General features: G+C 35.1%; 2 protein-coding genes across 7 annotated transcripts in view; one reads left to right on the top strand and one right to left on the bottom strand.

Annotated features, from left to right (window-relative positions):
- LOC140664113 (glutamate receptor ionotropic, kainate 5-like) overlaps window positions 1-24,420 on the top strand; it is a 274,048-nt gene that overhangs the window by 131,798 nt on the left and 117,830 nt on the right. The gene's annotated exons all lie outside the window — the stretch shown is intronic.
- Window positions 1-24,420, bottom strand: part of LOC140664117 (mannosyl-oligosaccharide alpha-1,2-mannosidase IA-like) — a 228,238-nt gene that overhangs the window by 124,636 nt on the left and 79,182 nt on the right. The window contains exon 4 of one of the 6 annotated variants that reach the window (XM_072888887.1): window positions 2,159-23,806. The exons of the other annotated variants lie outside the window; for them this stretch is intronic. The gene's annotated coding sequence lies outside the window, so the exon portion shown is untranslated. Of the gene's footprint in view, window positions 1-2,158; window positions 23,807-24,420 lie in introns of those variants that run through there. 6 annotated transcript variants of the gene reach the window in all.

The following is a 24,420-nucleotide window of genomic DNA, read 5'->3' as shown; positions in this document are numbered from 1 at the left end:
TTCTCTAATTTTAGTTTTTCATGTCCTCGTTAACGTTGTAAAGATTGGTCGTTGACGTAACTTTGTAACGCAATGAGAGAAATAACTACCACACGGCCGCGGATCCCCCAATGCAATATTCTTCTCTTTTATCGTCGTTCCTGCCATCTGCTTTCCTTCTTTTTCTCTATCGCAACTTACACTACTTGTTAGCTGTTCCTTTCAAACTTGCCGCCGTAGAAAAAGAGAGCCGATGACTGCAAGTACGATACGAGGTCCTAACTAGTTGTCGGAGCAGAAGTTTGCTCGGTCAGAGGTTAAAAAGAGAGTGCCGTTCGTTTGTTTATTAGAGAAGTCGTAATTGAAACGTTAATTCTTCATTCTTTGCGAAAGCTATAAACTTGTACGCGATTCGCAAGAAAATTCGAATTAGCGTCCAATAAAACAGCGCTTTTATTTTTTAATTTTAATAATAATAAAATCTGTGATATATACATATTTAATTGTAAATTTGTTACTCTCCTTATATTTTATCATTTCAATATCTCTATTATTCCTCTATTACTCACTTGTATATTGAGTGAATACATTTTTAATCCGATACCATACACGCGCATCTCATATATTATATCTAACAATAAGACAAAATAAATTGATAAATAAACTAAATTCCAGAAATATGAAAATTGAAAAAATATATCATAAACTCGAAATTGATGATTTGGCAGAATTAATAAAAAGTGAGTGAATCGCGAGCGAAATTCGCATGACCGATAATGCGAATACATTCTTAATTTACGAAATTAGTGGTATAGATGGGATACAACGGAGGAAAAAAAATTGCCAAAAAAATTATATTAAATTATATTGCAGATGAGAGATTTCCTGATCTTTTTTGTACGAAGGTAATAACGATCTTTCAGGCAAGAATACGCCGATAGCCAATTTCTCGGATATCCGATGTATAAAACTCAACTTCGGTGCGGAGTAATCTCGTTTTTATCGGCTCTCACAAAATCCTCCAATTAGCTCGCATAACATTACCGTAATTACGGTACCTACCTATCGACCAAGGCATCATCGATAGGCTTAATACATCTTCCCTACATACGTATATCCAACCTCTGCTTTCGCCGAAATTGCATTCTTCGTGAGTATGAGGAGCACATGTGAAATTAGCAAATAGCTCGTGAAAATCACACTAACGCAAATAACTTTATATAAAGCCTGTACGAAGCAATATCTATAACCGAGATATTTCATATCGTATACTTGGAATTTTTTCATCGAAAATTTTATAAGTTTTTATTTGACATTTTTCCTATAAAATGTTTTAACATCAATAAAAAATATATAATATATATATATATATATATATATATATATATATATATATATATATATATATATGTAAAAATCATTGGATAACATGTAAATGATCGGACACGTTAGTGACATTAGATCTTTTCCGTTTCAAGAATCTAAGAAATATCAGTGATAAAATAAAAAATTTAAATCAATCATAGTTTCACAAGTACGCAAACACGCAAAATACGCGAAAGTAGAGACGCGGAGAAGCCAAGAATGGGTCATCTGTATCATTTTAGGGTGACAGCGGTGGGCCGCGACGTAACAAGACCGCGGTAGGAAGTTTCATGAAGTGTAATTAACTCAACGGTATCAGCCGTGTGTGTGTGCGTGCGTGCGTGCGTGCGTGCGTGCGTGCGTGCGTGTATGTATGTATGTTTCGGCGAGTACTCGGGAGGGTAAGTTGGCTGGTTAGGTTTGCGACTGCAACGGTCCGTTGTTGGTCCGCCTTAGACAACGCGCCCCGCACATAAATTCTCGCGGGTCGGTGGCGCAGATGCGTTGCGTCGACGGCCGCGCGCGGTTGGCTCGCAACCAATCCTGATCGCGTTACAAAGCAGCTTGCGGAAGCTTAGGAGGGCTCCGCGAGATTTGCATTATTTATCGGGCACAATCGTACACACTTCGAGATTCCCCTTTCTTTATGATTCCCATACGTCTCATCCTCCTCCCTTCGATTTTCTTTTCTCTCACCATACTCGAGAATCTCAGAGAGATTTCGCGGCAAAAATATACGAAAAAAAAGGAGAGATATAACTCTGCGTCTCGTTCCCATGTTTCCTATTTCTATAAAAATCTTGAATACAGAGCCTATTTTTTATTATTTAATATTATTTATTCTCGAGACCATCGTGCTACATCAATGATTTTTCAAGTTTCTCTCGCATATTTTAACGTTTAAGGCAATCTTTATACTACTAGAAGATTAAAAAATTACAGTTTCACAAGAGAATTTAATGCGAAAATATATCACAAAAGGTTCAGCTTCAAATCTTCCTGTCACCTCGTTTTCGCGCCACCACTTCTCTTCTCCAGAAAAGGTTTATGCTTTCTACGCTCTGGATGAATCAAGGAAACATTGCGACGTTATTTATAATCGATGGTTTTGAAATACGCGCTGCCGTATCCTTTTTACGCTCCCGCACTATCAACATGAATAATAACGTGGGATGGGCATAAGTATTCTCGAAAGTTCAATTTCCCGTCATGACGCCCGATGATTTATCGATGACGCTACAAACGAATGGACATTATTTACTGTCGCCATTTCGTTTTCCCAGCGACCGCTCGATATTTCGAAAGAGTAAAATTCCACGTGTATAAAAGTACGTTCAAACATGAAAAATCATTCGAGAGGAAGATATTTATTCCAAGATAATTCTTATCACAACTTTATCATATTTGCATTTATTCTCATGTTTCAATGATTATCATAACGATTAATGATAATATCCAATAATGAAAAATCCAATTATTTAACCAAGCATTAAATATCAAACAGAGAAAAATGATACATATACGCAGGGTTTCACGTAGATAACGTTCAAGTCATCTAAATAAAGATAAGATAAGACATAAAATATTTTATTTCACATAAGCTGAAGATGATTTATTTCCAGTTTATCTAGATAATAGATTAAATTATAAAGTATCTTATCTAGACGACTTTAAGATAACGTTGTTTTAAAAATGAAAACATTATAATCGTATAATACAAAACACTAGCAATATATTGCTTTCAAATTTGACACCACTGCCAATGAGTTAATGTATTGCTATATATTGAATAATTCACTTTATGAAGCATTGATAGTGTTAAATAAAACTCAGCGTTTAGTAAGTGTTTAGTGATTCTTTAATATGATTAAATGTTATTTTTGAGTTGCCTTTGGAAATAAATTAGGAACCAAATTTATTTATTAAAAAGTGCTTATTAAGGGCTTATCCAAAATTACCGACAAAACATAAATTACAGATTTTGAAAATCTCTTTTTTGGCTACAAGGATTGATAAATCTTTCTTCACAATTAAAGTACTTGTAAAAACAACACGCGGGGGCTAATAATTTCATATAAAAATGATAAAAAATTAAAAGATGACAGTTACGTCGTAACAATTTTTATTTAATATAAAAAGTTCTACTGTATGTTCGTGCAAGAGATATAGCGTCCACGTTTGGAATAACACAACAGAATGTTAGTAAACTTTTGGAAATGACTTTAGAAGCCTAGTAAAAAAAATTTTCAAAATCTGTAAAAAATTACTCTCGTGCATCTGTGAGTGTGCGAGATTGAAACACAAACTCACGTCAGACGTGATTTCGAAAAGTTCACAAATATTCCTTCGTGAAATTCCTAGCAGAAACCTATCTTATTTTGTGTGTATAAATTGCAAAACTTTTATATTAAGCAAATATATTGTCATGTTAGGTTAAATTTTGGTCGATAACATAAAACAGCTTTTGGATCGCCTTAAGGACTAAGTTTTGTTGATTGCAGAATTATCTTAAATAATTTAAAGCAGATAATCTATTTTATCATCCAAGATAAAACAATTGCTTCATTTAAATGATTATCTAGATAATTTTATTTAAATAACAGAAAACACTGCATATACGGTATCACGAATGAAGAATAATCGGTAAAATATGGAGATCATCAAGAGCATTCTTTAAGTACTTGCGAGAGATCGCGACAACGTCAGCATTTTTTGACTCTTTTCCGATGCGAAAAGCCGTCGCGGCCGCGAAACAAAGAAGCTAAAGCCGTCCAGGGAACATAATACTATCAGAAGCTGGCCATCCGCGGGGCAAGAAGACAAGCAAAATGCATGAGGTAGGCAACCGGACAGGCAGGCAGGCAGGCAGGCAGGCAGGCAGGCAGGCAGGTAGGCAGGCAGGTAGGCAAGCAAGCAAGCAAGCAAGCAAGCAAGCAAGCATTCTTGATGAACGCGCCTGTTTACATCTACCGGCTGAGGCCGCCGAACGTGCAGCAGCCGCAAGAAGACGCCGAATATTCCGGCGGTTTCCTATAATTTTTATTTTCGCTTTTAATACGTCGTCCAACGATGGGATCGCGCGAGGCGAACGCCCGACGGCGCCCGACAGGGTGCACCTTGATACTAGATAAAGCCGACAACGAACGAACGGTCGGCCTCCTTCACTCCACGTCTTCGGCATCCGCCTTTCAGCATCCGCTTCTCGATGCTATAACCACGGCAGATCGCATCTCCCGCATTTTGCGAGAGCGAAACGCGTTACCTCTGACCTATCGGATTTTTTTCGCAGCAACCGGTGATCATGTTTGACGCAAATTAAGTCTCGCAAATTAATTCGGAACCCTGTAAGAGATATTCTCGTTGTAGTTAATTGATTTTACGGATACGCGATCAGAATGTGATAATGTTTCAAATGCTAACTATGATTAATAGTGAGTTGGAAACGAGTTGCGATAATCTGATGACTTGACTTTTCGCGCGTGCTTTAATGCTTCGATATCTTCTTTATATTTTTATAAATTGTTTAATATTTTTAATATCAAAATAAAACATTTCACAAATAGAATTTTATGTGTAATATATAAACGATAAACATTCGTCACGATTAATTATATTTGCAATAAAAAAATATATATTATATACGCATATTATATAACGATTAAATAATGACGGAAGCAAATTTAATTCGTATCTTTTTCTATTATAATTATACGGAGATATATGCTGTTACTAGCAAGAGTAGATGACTGATTTAATATTTATGTACAAACGAAACTCCCAAAGATATATAAATAGCCAGCAGGATAGAAGCTCGGCTTGTTGTGGCGTAATTGCCGAGCAACGTGATTATAACTTCGAGAAACGATGGCATAAAGTCGGAAGATTACAATACAGCTTCTGTGGCACACTTTGCCTTAACAAGAAGACCACCCCGATGATTCCTGTACCGTATTGTTAGCTCTCTCGTATGTAATTGGATCCATCATATAATTATATAATGTTATAAAACGCTGTTGTATATAATAACAAAGTGATATTTATTTCTAGATGTTCCTCAACGACAAAAAATCGCAGTCTGCATAGTCTATTCGTAACTTATGTCAATTATATGTAATTATTTATCATCAATAAAATTTATGAAACAAAAATGCAACAAAATGAAAAGATTAAAAAATTTAACAACATAACTTAAGACTATGAAGAAAAAAAAAAAAATAAAATGGAAAAATTTACATGAACAATGATACAGGAAATAACCCGATCAAAAGTTGATGTAAAAATTACATTGCGCGCGTATTTCGCATCGCGGATTATCGGATTACCAGCGTGCTGATCAGAACATTGGCATTCCACGTGCGCTTAAAAGATTTCGAGGAAACGCACGTTTTCGATGAGAGCGTAGAATCCGGTACGGCGGTCGATTAGCTCGGAAGCCTTTCAGCAAAGCGGTTTTATCTGCGTAATGATATCTTGTAGAAGCGGACGAAAGGAAGAGACGGTGAGTAAAAGAGGTAAAGAGAGAATGACCGCCGTAGGGGCTAACTTTCAGTGGTTAAATCCTGACAAGAAGTATAGCGAGTGCTTGGTAGGTGAGACCTCGAGCTGCTCTTAGACTGATGCTCATCGCATTCTCGACATGAGTAAATAATTTCTAGCGTAGGAAACGAGTTCTATTATGACATATCTCGAAAGCGGTCTATCGCGAAAGAGAGAGAGAGAGAGAGAGAGAGAGACAGACAGAGAGAGAGAGAGAGAGAGAGAGAGAGAGAGAGAGAGAGAGAGAGAGAGAGAGAGAGAGAAGGAATACGATGAGGAAGCTTCTTGGAGAACAGAGTTATCACAAGCGAGATATACGTCAGTTCTCTCATTCTTTTTCTACCTAAAGGGATCGAGGAAGATGCAGAGCGATCCTTTTAATTGCCAAGTTTTGATGCTATAAAGATTATCATCATCCTATGCCCCGTCCTTCCTTTTTACTTGTTTTTAAAACATTATCATGTGTATTAATATAGTAACAAACAAATAATAACTAAATTTTGAAATAAAGAGAAAGACTTTTAATTTTATTCTAACTGGTGGAGGTAATTAACACTAAACGAATAAATATTTTCTTTAATTAAGACTCCCATAATTAAAACTCTCGTAAGAGAATGTTAATTTTATCGTGTTCTATTCAAATAAAAAATACAAAGCACACAAAACGGAGGTTACGCAAGTGTTATAAAATATACTATAATATATACTATAAAACATGCTATATAGATTAAAATTACAAGTGCTTAGCAAGAAAGTTTCAATGTACCGTCCTCTAAAATATCTTCCCCGGGGTTATCTCGCAAAGATATGCAATAAGACGTCTCGCGAAGAAGCAGAACCGGTAAGAACGACGGCGCGGAGCACGATGAGTCCTTTCAAGGACTGATATCAAGGAGAAATATCTTAACTCGGCTACTTGAAAATTATATCGTACGATATCGCTCATCGAATTTTGTCACTGAATATTTTTAACCATTATGAAATCAAGAGCGATAATGTTCGTACAAATGCTTCTTTCTCATCAACAAAGTTGAATTTTCTCAAATCTCAATAAAAGAACGAACTAATCGATCAATGCGATAATCGACAAATATTTTTAAATTTTGTAGATAAAAGCGGCATTATAACTAATCGTATCTTATCTTTGATCGTCTACTTAAAGAGAAATTGCACACGGATTAGCTACGTTTAAAGTTAATAAATTTAATATATTTCAAAGATTTATGAATTTGACATTACACAAAACGCTTTTAGCTTTTAAAAATATAAAATTAATAATTAATTTGAGTTAAAAAAAGTAAACATTTCTGCCCTGTAGAATTAAAATTTTTTTATGTATTTTTATTATATGTACAGTCACTATAAAATTTCCGCGGTACAGTCACTATAAAAAATTCATTATGATATTTATGATTCTCGGATTAAATTATATTCTACAGGTAAATCTTTACTTTAACTCGCAAATTTATTATTAATTTTATATTCATTTATATTAAATTTATATCAATGATATAATTCATAAATCTCGAAATGTATTAGATTTATTAACTTTTGACGGTGCTGATTCGTTCCTCTTTAAGTAGCTACAAACAGTAGCGGTCGCGACCGTGGCGGTAAACACACTTGTACAAAAGATAAGAACTGATCTCGGCGTAAGTGACTCTCGAAGGGAAAAAGCGAGCGAGTTCCCTTCAAGAGGGTTCCCTTAAGTACAGCCAGCGGCGATCGTCGGCTCTTCGCCGATCGGACATCTGGATGGCCGTGTAGTGTCGAGGCTGGCGATAACGTTACATCTTTGAACAGAGTCCATCCGAATGAGCAAAGTGGTAATTCTCGATCGTTCTGCTCGTTCGTGGCTGCTTGTCGAGTGCAGTAACAAAACGGTGTGCGATGATAAAACGCTGCGCGGATTCATCATTAGTTTCACGAGCGTGACATTTGTCAATTTGCATGCTCCGTCAATTTATCTCCCCTCCCTTTACTCTGTTTCTAAACTGCATTCGATCAATCATTCAGTTATGAATATAATATTAGATTGATATCGTAATAAATATTCGTATATTCTCGTATAATAAATACGATAAATATAGTTTCTAGAAAACGTTATTAAACAAAATAATATTTCAGATTTTCACATATATATAACGATTCGATTTTCTCGCCCTTGTAACCATCTTGCCACAAAGTTGAACATAGCAAAGCCGATTATTCGATAAAGCGACTGCATTACGCCCTGTCGTTCTTTACGAGGCGGCAATACAAACGGCCGAGTATATCGCGAAAGATACGGCAACACTCATGGTCTAGGGGGAGGGGGGGGGAGGTGGAGGAAGGTGTAAGAACGGAGTAGAAGTTCCTTTCTTCCCGATAAAGTTTACGAGTTGCATTTTTCCGAGTTGCGATCTAAAAGCGAGGTCGTGGGTTTGCAGGCGTGGCCGGCGCTTTCCGATTATGTGACCGCGAGAAAATTGATAACGCGCCATGTGAATCAAGTGGCCGAGGTGGCGATCCAGCGGAGGAGCAATTCCTCCGCTAGGTAAAACCGTAATTCGCATTTACATAGCAACATAGCGCAGTCGTCGTGGCATTCGCATGAATAAATATGTCGACTGACTTAAGCAGTCTAAGCATCGGGTCGTACAACAAACCGCGCGAGATCCTTCGGGGTCGAGCGCGTCGACCTCTCGTTAACTCCCGAGTCATCGTCGAAATCCCGCTTGTCGTGGTAAAACAAAGGGCTCCGCGAAACCATACATACAAACGCGCAATGAAACGAGAATTATACTGTCGGATTTCACAAATAGCAAACTGTATAGCAAAGTAGTTTATAGTTCCAATTAGTTATTCAAGATATAACAGCCGTAGAAAGTTCCATTACTGATCGACTGCTAAATTCATAACAATCTCTCTCTCTCTCTCTCTCTCTCTCTCTCTCTCTCTCTCTTTATATATATAAATATATATAGGATAAACTCGGGTAAGATGGCCATAGTTTTTTAAAATGCAAAAAACATACTTTTATTTTTGTTATTTTTTAATAGTGTTTGGCGTATTATCTTCACTGAAGCTTAAATTACGTAATATTATCGAAATTAAAAGGAAAATATTCAATTGAAATTTTATATTATCAAAATAGCACAACATAAGCATTGGTCATCTTACCCAACTTTTAAGGAAAAGATGACCATAGTGACGGAAAGATGGCCATAATATTTATAAAAAAAATAGTGGAAACGAAAATAAAAATTATAGGTCATATAACAATTTACATATCTTTATAATATGTTTAACGTCGATTACGATAGCTTAACTGTAATTTATTCAACCTTATAACACTTTTAGTGGACAAATGAAAAACTTTGCAGGTAGTGAAAAGTAAAAATATGATATAAGATTGACAATATCGTTATTTCGAACAATGTATGCACATAAACTACTGTAAATATCGATTATTTTTGATAATGACTAAAAAAGCGCACTATGTAGCGATTATTGAAAAAATTACAGCCTATAGCCGTCTTTTCCGTATGGCCATCATATCCTAGTTTACCCCATATATATATTATATAATAAAACAGAATTGATGGAACGTAATAGAGGTGGTTATTCTTTGTGCTTGATAGATATTCTTTAGAGAAGTAGAATTAATATAGTATCTGATCGAAGAAAAAGAATCGAAGCTGTTATTATATGTCATGCTAAGCTTATAGCATCGCATAGTTCTGTATTATTGATTATGTGGTTTTGCAGCCGCAGCGAGACATTAGTCGATAAACTGTGAACAAACTCGGCCAAGTCGACCGCACTTTCGTCTGTACGGATACTCGGTTCAATTTGAGGAGTTAAGGAGCAGGCAAGTCAAACAGCAATTAGTAATTCGCAGCTGTGCGAACGATGATCGCTGTTTAACCCGCCGGCAAATGAGATTCCTACCGCACGTTCGCCGCCAACTTGGCCAATATTTCACTTTAATCGTCGTACGTCAGCCGACGCGGATGACACCGGGAGAGACAGAGAAGGAGGGACAAGCGTTTGTTTCCGTTCTGGCAAACATAACTTCCAAGTTTCAAGAACAAGCGAAGAAAAATATCTTGAAGCTAACATCTCCTCGGTGTGTGTACTATACAGGGGGAGGGGGGGGGGGAAAGATAAAAGTTGAAGACAGAAGTACCGAGTCCAAATAAGAGAAAGTAAACAGTAAATAAACTTCAAAAAAAAAAAAAAAACAAAAAATAAATACTCTTACGACCCTCATTAACCGTTAATTGTACAGCCGTGCGAATATTAAGCAGCCTTAATAATCGCGCAGCATCTATTTTTTTTTATCGCACTTTCTTCGTTAAACGCGCGATCACTCGCGCGATTCGCAATCCGTACGCTAGACGTTCGCAATAAATAACCGAGAGGAATCTCGAGAATACCGGTTCGTTGCATCGCGTTACGCTCCTAGCATGCGACACCACGTAGCCGTTGATAATAAGTGCATAAACATGAGTTTAATGGCGCGAGATAGTCTGCGAATTGACTCGCGCCGCAAACATGCACTTTCCGTCCAAAATTACGGTATTAGCCGTAACGCCGCTCGTAGCGCGCGCGCGCGCTATCGATCGCCGACTTATCGATGCTAACGGCTGCCAGTCTTATGCAGACCCCTTATTTCCTAACAAATTACGATGCGCCGTCGTCGCGCCAGTCATTATGCCATCGCGCGGAGATTAAAGCGCGCGCGCTCTAACGTTTGTTTTCGAAGAAAGCCAGCGATACCAGATCAAACTTTTCTTGCATCATTATTCGATATATTTCCTATACATTTTACGCAATAATAAATAACTAATCGAATTACACGTAACATTAATATGTCGGCTCTTATTAAACAAGTGCATTCGGTTCTTGCGTTAAATAGGGTAAACTAAGATGATGGCCATAGGCTGTAATTTTTTCAATAATCGCTACATAGCTTTTTTAGTAATTGATATTTACAGAAGTTTATGTGCATACATTGTTCGAAATAACGATATTGTGAATATTATATCATATCTTTACTTTTGATTACCTGCAAAGTTTTTCATTTGTCCATTAAAACTGTTATAACGTCGAATAAATTATAGTTAAGCTATCGTAATCGACGTTAGACATATTATAAAGATATGTAAATTGTTATACGACCTATAATTTTTATTTTCGTTTTCACTATTTTTTTTATAAATATTATGGCCATCTTTCCGTCGCTATGATCATCTTTTCCTTAAAAGTTGGGTAAGATGGCTAATGCTTATGTTGTACTATTTTGATGATATAAAATTTCAATTAAATATTTTCCTTTTAATTTCGATAATATGACGTGATTTTAAGCTTCAGTGCAGATAATATGTCAAACACTATTTAAAAAATGACAAAAATAAAAGTATGTTTTTTGCATTTTAAAAAACTATGGCCATTTTATCCGAGTTTACCCTAATGCGATCTAATCGTTTTATCGACACTCATTGTCTGCTGCAATCGCCAATAAAAACGATATAATCGACGCGAAGCGCCAAGATCCCCGGCAAGACTTTTAAGTAACACTTGGCCTTTACACGAGCAAACTGCTTCCCGACGCCGACAATTGCACGGGTTAAACATAGCGCCATTGAGAAACAAACGATCTATCACGCACCGAGTACTTTAACGGGCCGCCAGAGCCGTTAACGGCTGCCGCCATCCTTCCGTCGACCCTCTCCTCTCTCACTAACACAATGGAAACAATTACGCGTAAAACCTTTAACGGTCGCCCCTCCGTGGAATCTTTCAACAATTTCCAACGCCTTTCATCAAACCGCGCTCGTGATTTTTACCGTGACTCCGTTTGGCACTCGTGATAATTACGAGTCTCGATTATTAACGCTAATGTCACGCAGACGGGCTTCAAACGAGTTTTCAAGAAAAGTATGTATAATAAAAAAATTTCCTTCTTTCTCTCTCTTTCTCTCTCTCTCTCTCTGTCTCTTTGATTTTTCAGATTACAAAAAATGTTATGAAATAATTTGAAAAAATACATTAACGTCTGACAAAATATTGAAATGCAAAAGAAACTCGATGACAATTCAACTTTGTGATAAGAAGTGTAAAAAGAGTTAGAAGAGTCCACGATGTTCAATATCTAGATCCTCGACACTGCGCGAAGAAAAGTCAGCGAAGCAAGTTCGACGGCTAGAAAAATTTCCATGATTTGCATATCATAACAATCTTAGCTTTCTTTCCTTCGCAGTCAATCCGCGCGCGACAGCAATGCTAGAGTGTTTCTGCGGTCGGACAGAGGCAGGCGAATGAAATCGCTGGGGATGAAACCTGTCTCCGAGAGAAGATGCAGAGCAAGGGAAAAAGAACCGAGCAACGGATAGTCCGAATAGAGAGGACTCGTGTATAAGCGAGTGAGTTAGCAACTTCGGGATACTCGGCCCCAGTGTTTGCCCTCTTCGGGGTCCCGGAGAGATGTTTGCATTGGCTCCGCATCTCTCTCGGAGCCAGCACGATGACTGACTGAAATGATTTCGTCGACGGCACAGCTGAAGTGCACTTTTATACGCATGCAACGTACGTAAAGCGTCGCGCAAAAGGAAGTCATCGAGCGGAAGCGACGCCGACGTGACTTGCAGTTTCGTATTCGAAACTTTTCGGCGCGTTACGAGTAATCGTTGTTAATGAAGAAATTCGAAAATGTAAATAATTTTATAAAATATTTATACGTTTTAATACGCGTCAAAAAGATACACAGTAAAAAATTGTACGTCGATATGTTAAAATTTTCTTGTGTTGATTATCCACGTTTTGATTACTACTTTAATGTCAAATTAACATACAGCTGATATATTATTATTTTTATAATATTTCCATGTGTTACATTTATGTCAATTTTATAATCTAACACTTTATGTATGTCCTTTAATAATTATTTCAAACAATTAACATGTTTCAAAATCAATTTAACATTCTAAGAAAAGTTAAAATAAATCTTCGAGTAATCATAAATTTTAAAATGTTCCATTAACATTTCTTACAAGTTTATTGAAACTACTCTTATGTAGTTTTTAATTAATTTGTATATTATTTTTACATCACTTAAGGTGACAATAACAAAAATAAATGTAAAGTTTTGTGTGAATTACTTAACATTTTTAATTTGTCAATAAGTAAGACACAATAAATGAGTTATTAACATTTATAAAATAACATTTTATTTTTTACTGTGTATATATATATCAATAATCATCTGTCTTTCTCGTACAATATGTAAGACCATAAAAGATTCGTAGAAGCATCAACTTGTCATTTCTAATCACTGTTTCAATGCTTTTCTTGGGTTAGCAAAGTTCATAAAGCATTGAGCGCAAAACTATAGAGCATTACGGTGATTAATGCGAAACTGTGTAACAAAGAGAGAATGTGTCAGGAAGCGTTTATCGTTTCACGACGATTACGGAAATCGTTTTGGACGGAAGAGAGAATTAGATGGTACGGTTTTAACAATGCTCCAGAGATTTCGCGCGCGAGAGACTACCATCCGTCCAAAGTTGCTCCAACTTTGCATTAAGTCGCCAGGAAGCGAACGGAAGAAATCCCGATGGTGTTCGCAGCGCAAGGACCTCGTCGTATTTACAGAAGAAAGTGGAAGTGGAACTCGAGAACGACGGTGATGAGGATTGAACAAACAAGAGAATCTCGAGCTCGAAGACGATGTCGGTCATCGTCATTAACACCGGATAATCTAGCCACGAAATACACGCACCTGGAGTGCGGTCTGCCCTTTTTCTTTCCAACGGTAAGTGTTGACGCTGCGAGAAAAAGTAAGAACGAACACCGGCTATAATCGCGTTTCTCCCTTGCGTCTCGATAAACATTTGTATAAATTACGCGTTTACTCTCTCTCTGAGAAACTGTATAAATTATTTTTGTTTGTTCCTTACACAATATCGATCGTTACGTCGAGCAGTGGCGCTCAAGAAAATCGCAAAAATATTCTTCGGAATTATTAATCGCACAATCTTTCTTAATTTATATCGAAGATATTCTTATAATTTATTTACAAAAAAAAAAACAATAAAATTATCTTCAAAAATATATTTTACGATAATTAACTCCTCCTAAAAATCTTATTTCGTCGCCATGTTTTTTTTTTCTCCTATTGCGCGAGCATATATTGTCGTTTCTTTCATCATAAATCGAAATAGTGGTTTGCATAGGGATGATTGTGTAGATCGTGACGTTGTTGTAATTCTCTATCCTCTATCGCGTTCGTAGGATTGCCATCCATTTTCTGCTCGAACCAAGCGTCCGTAAGTTAAATATTATGTTTGCTGGCAGAAGACGTTTCGAGAGTGCAGCCGAAGAATACGGAACGTGCCGATCTTGCAACGGCAATATCGAGCAAGACCTGCGAAGGGTCCGCTGCTAAATCGAAGCAGAAACGCGGTGGTACGATTTTTATCGCTTCCTTCCTCCCACACTTCCTCGCCAAACACAAATCACCGACGCGGAAACTACGCATTTTTTGCTACGACACGGTGGCCGAATTCGAAAACTCTTCAACCACCACCACGTTTCCACCTCTCCGAGAAAGAGAGTTACAATGATTTTTATAAATACATCGACTCCGATCCATAATTCGCACAATTTTTTTTATTGTTTTGGCGCGTAACATAATTATAGAATTAACATTAAAATCAAGCTCAGCATTTGGAGATATTGAATATAAATAATAATAATTATAAATTTTAACACATATCTTGTACGTAATATCTTGTCATTATTTCTCTCAATATTATTTTTCAATTATATTAAAACTAGTCAATGTATTCCATCTCACTTATATAACATAATAACGGTAAGAGTCAATATATCAGACGTAAATAAATATGATATCAAGTTGAAAATAAATCATCTAAAGAGAAACAGGGTTTCTATACTTTTCTCATTCAAAACTATTTTTAGATAAGATGCACGATGTTTAAAAAGTCTTTCCATTTTTCGAGGTACGGATCGATAAAGCCCAAGTCGCGTACTGGATGTCAAGATATAATATGTAATTTCAATTTGAAAAATAATGTAGTCCGTAGAAATAGCTAATAAAAATAAAAATATAATTATATTTTAAATCAAAATATTGATTTTCTTATTTACAAGCAAATTATAAATTAAAGAATTTTTTTATGTAAAAAGATATAATAAGATAAATAGAGTTAGTATTTTGCAGTTAGCTTGAAATTTTTATTTTAACAAAAATATAATCTGAGCTACATTTTTGCTTTTGAAAAATCGACAATTTTTATTAAAAACTGAACTAGAAAATCTGAAGCACTTTATAAGCTTTAATAAATGTGTAGTATTTCGTGAAAAATTTTTATCGTTTTATAGCTGTATGTTATGTGTATTATCTTCCCCTTGGATTTCTATTATTATCAATGATAATATCGTTGAAAGATTGAGGGTAAAAGGAATAATAATGAAAGTTAATGCGGAAAATAGAACAGAGCGTTGCTTATTCAATATAGAACTGAGCTGAAAATTAATTATCAGAAGATATGATTAATGAATTATTCCCGACATGTTCATATACGACCGATAATCGATGGTTTTTCAATGAGACGTTGAATTATTAAAGTAAAAAGTTTCCGCTTTTCCTATACGCGCGTTTGGTAATTTTATAATTCAAAGCATAAATGATTAAAGGAAATACGTCATATTCGGCATAAAAGTACACGTTTAATCATAATAATATTTTATGTTCATATAGTCATTTACATTGCTGATTAGATTAATTTTCTTCATATTAATTATACTAAATATAAACGGAAATTGCAAATTAACTTTGACAGTATTAAGATACATTTGAAATAGTATCAGAAATCCATATGCAATTCCACCTAAAAATTCGATATGTCTATCTAATATTCTCGTATTCTTAATTAAAGACCAAAATTTTATGATAATTATATTTGTAATAATCTTAAAACGACAAGTCTGGTAGTCACAGAGTTCTATTTGCGGCAATATTTTACGACATGATATAGAATTTTTCTTCGTAAATAATTTTACGTTACTAACTTTGCTTGAGAATTTAACGTAAAAATTATAAACAGCGTATTCTCTAACAATTCATCCTGGGGGAGTCATAACCGGTAGATTTAATAGCGACTAAACTGAGATTTTATTGATAACAAGTTACTTCAGCTTCTACTCGAAGAAATACATATAAATCACTAGAAAATCACTATTTCATGATATAAAAAGATTTAATTTTTATAGTCTCACGTTTATGATACATTACATAATTCGCAAAAACAGTTTCGTTAAATCATTAATATCTTTAATTATACTTATACATATGAATTATTACCAATTTAATAATATTTTAATATTGACGAATTAAATTATTATAATAGAATAATATTAATTTCTAAATATTAATTTAATTAATGTAAAAACACAACACATCACGTAGCGCGACGTGTACAAAAAGAGACGATACTTTTCGTCCGATAATATCTCGAGATACCGGGTAAAAAAATTTACCTCGTAAGTAATTACGAGTTCAACTCCTCCTTTCCTCTCCACCGAAACTTGTCCCCCGTCCTCCCGACTGCTACTACCGCAGCCACCCCCGGCATTTCCGGCCGCGTCTGACGTCTCCTCAACGTTACTTCTTCCTTTTGCTCACCACGTGGTTCCTACCCCTTCCCTTCATCTGGCCGCCAGCTACACCTTGCACTCCATCTCAGCAACACGTTTCTTGACAGAAAGTTAATAAAGTTTTCCAACTCGCATAAATCAGCGACCTTCTTTAACCTCCGGCTTCACAAGCTGGCAGGTACGTACCCAGCAACGTGGCAAACCCGGACTATAAAGGCAACGAACTTTAATGCGTTTCAATAAATTCCTCGAACTCTCTTTCTCAACTTTTCCGCATGCCTCACTCGTCCCACTCGTCCCACTCGTTCGGCTCGTCCGGCTCGTCGCTCTCGATTTTTCTCCTCGCGAAGAACGTCCACTAAATTTTCGCGATACACAGTCGCGGCGAGCGAGTGGAATCATAATGAAAAGCGGCCAATGTGCGAATTTACGCAATGCCCACAACTTTTCTGATAAATATCAATTTCAGATGTGCTTCTACCAAAGTTTTCCGTTAAATATAACGCAACGTAAAAAAATTGTAATCTTACCGCGACGTTTCATATTTGTTCTCGGACATTTATAAGCTGATTTGATAAAATTATATTATAAAAACGTAGACTAATTCTTATATATACTTTATTATTTAATATTATCGTGAAAGCCTGTTAAAATAAATATGGAATAGATTCTGCAACATTACTGGCAAAATCTTTTTAAGCTATAGCTTATATGTAGGATGGTGATCTTTCTTCGGTAATACCGACAAAATGATGGAGAAGCTCCCAGCGGTACCAGTTTATCTTAATTCTTCCTGTTTGTCTCCCGTGGGATGTGCGACCGAAGACATTTTTGAACGACTGTGCCTATCTTAACGAAGAAATGTCGAGTTATTCCGGAAAGTTTGAGAAGACAAGTAAGTCGGAGCTTTATTCAGATTAATCGATAGACCCAACGAATCGTCGTGTAATCCAATTTTGCAAATAACTTTGACAAATATAAAATACAGTCCCAAAAAAGATATAGATGATGTAATCTCATTTTATAACGATGTACAAGAGTTTCGTAAATTGTAAATAGCGCATTTATATAATATGTAAACCGTACATGTAACAAAATATAGGAAATATTTTTTTCATAATAAATTTGAAATAAAGATTGAAAAAAACTTATTTTTAAAAAGTTTACAATTTAAATAACAACTTTTCATCGAAATATCTTCTTGCATTTTTTCCATATTTATATTTTATTTCTCATTCGTTTCATTTAGGAATTGCGAAAGAAACCAATTTCCCTTTCGATTTGATCACGGAATGAGTAAAGAAAGAAATCTAGATCTTAAACATCGACAAAAACCCGCGAATAAACATCATTTGCGTTTTTATAATTAAGAGTGGTACAGACGGTACTGTGAACCGGTCGCCTCTCTCTCTCTCTCTCTCTCTCTCTCTCTCCTCTTGATTTTAATCCACGCCTTGGCATGAATTATGGACGGTGAGGCACGGAAAAAGCTCCAGGAGCTGTGCCGGAAGTTAATCAGAGCATTTCTTTATGCCTGAAGGCACACGAAACACGAACAGTTCTCCTTCGCGAGAATAAATTCGAATTTCCTCGAAGAAGACTAGTAAATTCGAACGTCTATTCCCTTGAAAATCTCTCTCTTTCACAACTGTATGCGTGAAAGTGGTAAAATAATTATTCTTCCGTATAAGCTCTTCGCTTGTAGGCGCGTTTTCTATAAAAAAAGCATTTTTTTATAAAAAAAAAAATAAAAACTCTTGAAACTTTTTTTTTCATTTATAAATAATTATTTTTGTTAATAAAACTAATATTTTCCGTCCTAATAATCTTTAATTAATACGATATCAGTTGGTGCACTGCTCGTTGTTGAGAAGTTTTGGTGTGAAGATCAAACTCAAGAAAGATAGATAGACAGGTATCTAGGAAAGAAAAATATAACTCACAAACCGGTCGATCACCGGAGAGACAAGTTTATTATTCCCAAAGAAAGTTATTTTCACGGCTCGTTAATAACGAGAATTATTTGTGGGCTATTAGGTTATCGATTTTACGGTTGTCATGGGTGAGAAAGCAATTGCGAAAAAAAAGACTGGAAAAATCAATTAAGTTCAAAATACAATTACGAGGATAACAATCAATCGAGATATCGAGTTTTCACTCTTTTGCAACGAAGATAAAGAGCGGAGAACGATGATGTATATAAGAAAGTTCTTCTGTGATCGGCTTCTAGTCGTTTCCGAGTTTATATCATGCACGAGATTGCCGGAGAAATCCTCTTTATATATTCTTTTTTAAAGCTGATTCAGAAGCATATATATTCACGAAGCGTATTTGGTGAACTAGATATAACTAGATATTATTGTACGAATGATAAAATTAAGCCCGTGCAATTATATGTCATTACTTTTGTTATCAGCATATCGTTATTGTTGCAATCTTAAAGATTATAAAATTACCATGAAACTCTTTTTATCTTAAATTATTTATATCGATATGAACCATCTCTCCGGCAGTTAGTCAAGGTAACGTAAAAAAAATCTTTGACAATATTCCACATCTGCATATTTCATTAATCGAAAACGGATTTAATAAAATGTAGGTCAAGTAAAAAAATTACAACTCAGGAAGAACTACTTTCTTAAGTAGTAGATTTTACTGGAAATAGGATTCGATAATTGGGTACCGGAAGGTAGATATAACGAGTTTGTACGATTGAATCTTGACCAAAATAACTTGAAAATTGGACTCGCGATCAAATGTCAAAGAACCAACAAATATCTAAATTTCAATGTATGTAATTATATCTCATATACGTCATTTTTTTCTTCAAAGGCGGAATAGTTTCTCACGCTCGAAAAGCTTATTCAATGCACGTATAATTTCAACGGGAAAACAGTAATAAAAATAAAACTCGATCGCACGACTTACTTCAAGCCTTGTACGTGAGCTACAGGTAAATGATGTGCTTAACGCAATTGAGATAATGATCTGCAATTAGCATAATACGTCGAGACGCTTCAGTGCAATGCCTAGCAGGATATCGGGAGGAAGGATGATGCCAAGGCGGTAATTAGCGCTACCTGAAGACGGTAAAATTCAATCTGCTGTGTCGACGATAAGACAGTGAATTGAAACCGCTTGGGAGAAGGAAGGAGGAAAGTAGGAATTGATCTACGCGAAGTAAGCCCTTGTATCTTCCAAAATAGGTATCGAAGCGAGTGCCAACGGGACTGACGTTAATTAAAAGCCTTCCTGTCGTGGAAACTCCGAGGAAACGGTTCGGTGCATTTCCGAGTAACGATCGATCCAACATTTCTTACATTGCTATACGACAATCCAAATGGGTTCTCGTGTTTCCACTTTGCGCACACGATTTACCATTCAATAAGAGAGATCCATTCATCGTAAAATAGCAGTATTTCAGCAAGCCGAACTAATTGATATTAAACGTTTTCAGAATCACGGTATTTTTCTCAATCTGTCAAATTTTTCGTAAATTGAAGTAAAGTTTTACATAAACTGCTGTCTGTATAAATATCATAGAAAAAGAATATTAAACAAAACGCGTTTGATTAACTGCCGTTAAAAAAAAGTAGAGTTAGTAAACTAAAAATTTTTATAAAAAATGAGATTTATTCTTTTTATTTGTAAGTGTACAGTTTACTCGCAAGTTTATTATTAGCGTTGTCAGCGGAAAAGCCGTTTTCATTCCAATTCATTTCATTGCGGCAGCAATGAGAAGCATCGTAGAAACGTTGAAGCTTAAGCTATAACGAAGCGTACGATTTCGTGAGGCGTGAAAATAAGCTCAGATGTTTTTTGCTCCTCTTCGGAAAATTTATTTTCCGAATAATATATTTTGTACAAAAAAAAAAAAAAAAAAAAAAAATTGACGCGAGTACCTTGTTTTACTTCTTTTTTTAAATTTTAATACATATTATTATTATTAAATGTTCTATATACCATCCATTTGTGTGTTTTAATATATTATAACATAATGTAGGCATTAACGTAATTGGAATTCAGTTATATAAAATATTCGCATATTCATCGTTCAAAACAATGCAAGTTGTTTTCGGAATATAATTAATGTACTCAGAAATATTTCTGAGGAAATGTCATAAAATGTAACAGCACATGAATTGCAAATGAATATAACAGATATTGTTAAAATAAATTATATAATTATAAAATATGTATATTTTTGTCCTTTAAGAGATCGCATTCTTCTCGAGAATCAATAACGATTTTTTCATCGACGATGTTTCCATGCCGATTCATTTCAACTTGGAAGCAGCAAGAAAGTTACGACTAATACAGAGAGAAGAGAATGTAAGATTTTGCGAAGCGTGAATGAGCACGAGAGGGTGTCGATTTCACCTATAAATACGACGTTAAACACTGGCTATTACGATTACTTGAACGTCGCTTAAAGATTTTGCGCATGAACGCTTATCGGCTTACCGGGCGCTATTAGATATCTTGGAGAATTCTATCGTTAGTGAACACGACGTGAAATTAAAAGTTTACTCAACTGTGCAGCACCGAGTAGTTTAATTACCGTTTGAGTTAAATCTTTGGATACTTTATGATAAATCGCGCAAGGTAAAATATCACGAACGTTTAACGCTCCGGTACGTCAAAATATTTCTGTCAATTTCTTCAGAAGAATAAAAAATAGGATAAAAATTGAATCTTTACAGAATCACACTCTCTATTTATATAATGTCAATCGTAAATCATGTCATCAATAATCGTGTGACATGTAATGTTTTGTAACTCTTTCCATTAGAACGATTATATAAAAAGTACGCAATAATTATGAGAAGACATTTATTATAAAAATCTTTATGATTTATCGTTCGCAACCTTCAACGCTTACATATAAGTCGAGCTGTTAATATCATCATATTAACGTCACATTATAGTTGCTTGCAGCATTCATTAATGGAAATAATAAAAATTTAATTTACGTAAATTTAAAAAAAAAAATTATAGTAACTCTCTCTTGTAAATATATAGACATCATAAACGGTTTTGTTACTTACGTAGTTGGTTACGCATGATGATAGACACGCGTGATGTAAGATCGGTCTTAACTTTTTACGATAGTATGTAAATTACGTTCTGCACATCGAGACTACGCATAACGCATAACACGTCCGTTTTCAACGTATGATTATTTACGACCGTGTTGCAAAAACTTTAAGAGAAAAAAATTTATTAAAATTCAAAAGATAAAAGTAACAAGTAAAAAATTCCAGAATTTATATACAACTTATAGTCGTCGAGAGATAAGTATCTTTTTTTCTGACCAAAGGTAAAATTATTATAAGATTCCCAAAAATATCATATCCGTAACTTTTTTTTCAAATCTCTTATATTCACGTATTTTTTATTTATTCTCTTTTTTCTTAACTTAATTGTATTTTTAAAAGATTAATTTGCATCTGTTTAATAAATATGTATTAATTCTTGAGTCTTTTCTAAAGCGAATTTTTATAAATAAAATACTTAATTTACTTAAACGATATGAATACCAAAGTTTGATAAACAATAATATTTAAAAGATGCGTAAATTAAAGATCAGCTTTAAAAATTAACTTTTATATCGCTCCAGAAATAATAGGATTAAAATCTCCCACGCTGTGACAAACAACATGCAACTCGCATGCACAAGTTGCAACTTTTCATTTATAATTTTGCAAACAAAAAATACGTAGTTATACAGAGATATAATATACTGTAGTACGTCTGGTTTAATTATAGCTCGCGATACAAATTAGCAACGACTCCAGTTCTGGTTGTCCCGTAATAACTCTCGGATTATTTAACGTGCGATTAATAGAGTCGTATTTCTCGGCGGAGCTAATCTCACGTTAAATCAGCCGCGACATCGAAGTACGTCGGTGAAATCCTGCCGTTTTTCGAGCCAGCTTTAAATGCGCCCGCTGGATATACCCGAATACATGTTCCGTAATCCACGTTTATTCCTGAATTTCGAGGAGAAACTCTCGCTTAAATGCAGTATTAGATTGTTGGGCGGCAGAAGTACATGTCGAAGTAACTATATTCGAAAAAGAGAGAAAGAGAGAGATAGAAACCGATATTGTTAAATAAAATAAACTCCATTTTTTTAATTTATAGTTTTAAATAAATTTATACAGAGAAATCATTTTATTTATAAATGAATTTTAGAAACTAAAATATTTAGAAAAAAAAAAAAAAAAAAAAAAAAAAACAATAAAGTTCCCTCTATATTTCAAATATTTTTATTCGGCCATAATAGAAGATCAATGCTATAGAATTTTCTTTTGTCTAGCCATGTTCAATTCAAGGATCAATTATAATATAAAATTGACTTTTCAAAATGTCTATCGCAGATATGAATTTAACAAGGAACCAGCGATCTTTAGTTTCTCGAACAATTAATCGCGAAGGAGTCCTGAATAACCTTAGACGGGAACTTCTTTCGCGCAATTTTGCCGCTCGGAACGTCTTGATTAATCGGCCATCTGGGAAGTTTCGAAAAGCGGAAGTGATCTATTCTTTTCTCGTTTACCCGGGGAAAACAAATGTCCCGATTGCAAAATCTCGGTCGTCTTGATCGCGTACGAACGAGGACGAATTCCTGGGAATGGGTGTGCGCCTTTGAGTGGAAAAGCATTTAATTAAAATGCTCTCGAAATGAGAGAGCACTCGCAATCGAGTGACGAGTGGTCGCGACGAAGTGGAAAGAGAAAATCAAAGCGTCGAACAAATGGAAATACTCGGTTTTGTTTCACGAAACAATCTAAAAGAAACGACCATCCGTCATCAAGAAATGGCATTTGAATTAATTATGATGACGTGATTATAGGCAAGTGCATACGAAATTAATGATGTCACTTTTTTTTAATCAAGATAGAATAGATGTGCTATTGAGTCACATCCGGAATACTGTTACATGCTAATTAGGTACTCTATAATGAATCATTAAGAAACATGGAAATATGCATTCACGTAGAAAAGTACGATACAATCGCGTCATCAGAAACAGAAGCATATTTAAAATACAAAAAGCATACTTGATATGTAACAAAAGACTCTTATGTACTGAAAGACTTGTCAATGTACCTTTTGTAATCTTCCGAGACGTATGGTCTTAAAATATATATTTAAATAATTGCATCGTCGTTTCGACAGAGTAGCGCTGCACACTCGGCCTTCCTCATTTCGTACGGATTAAGGTTAATAATGTAAAATTTGCGGAGTGCAGATCCTATAACAAGGGCAAAGTATGCATATAAAAAGAATTTCTTTTATTCTTACCTTTTATTTTGCTTTTTATATGCAAATAAAATATTAAAAAATACTGATAATTATCCACTAATATTATATACCAATAAGATATTTGCACATCTTTTTTCAAAAATAAAACTCTATATGTATGTATGTATGTATGTAAATATATATATATATATAATAAGCATAAACAGAACTTTATGTAGTAACGTTACTTTATACGAAAAGTACGAAAAGTATGATCGCACAATTTATAAAACTATATCGTTTTTTCGTCCTTCCATCGCGCGTTTCACGACGAAAATCCGATATTGCGCCGCTTGCATTTTATTAAAAATCCATTTAATGGAAAAGCTGACAGTTCGGGCGCCAATATAATCGTGGCTAAAAGAGAGCTTTAATCTAAGTGCCGAGCCGCGCGGTTCTCTCGATAGCGGGCTCTACATGTGCTCCTTCTATTAGTATTATTCCCACCATTCCCCTTTTACCGCTACCGAGAAATTTTTTTTGTACTTTTTAGGACTTTACTCGGGGTAGGGCTGCGCAATATGCTTAATGGACCGACACGACACTCACGATGCGCTTTTCTAT

The sequence above is a fragment of the Anoplolepis gracilipes genome, chromosome 3 (assembly GCF_047496725.1).
Source record: "Anoplolepis gracilipes chromosome 3, ASM4749672v1, whole genome shotgun sequence".
NCBI classification, from domain to species: Eukaryota; Metazoa; Arthropoda; class Insecta; order Hymenoptera; family Formicidae; genus Anoplolepis; species Anoplolepis gracilipes.
This window is presented reverse-complemented; position numbering and strand designations above follow the sequence as displayed.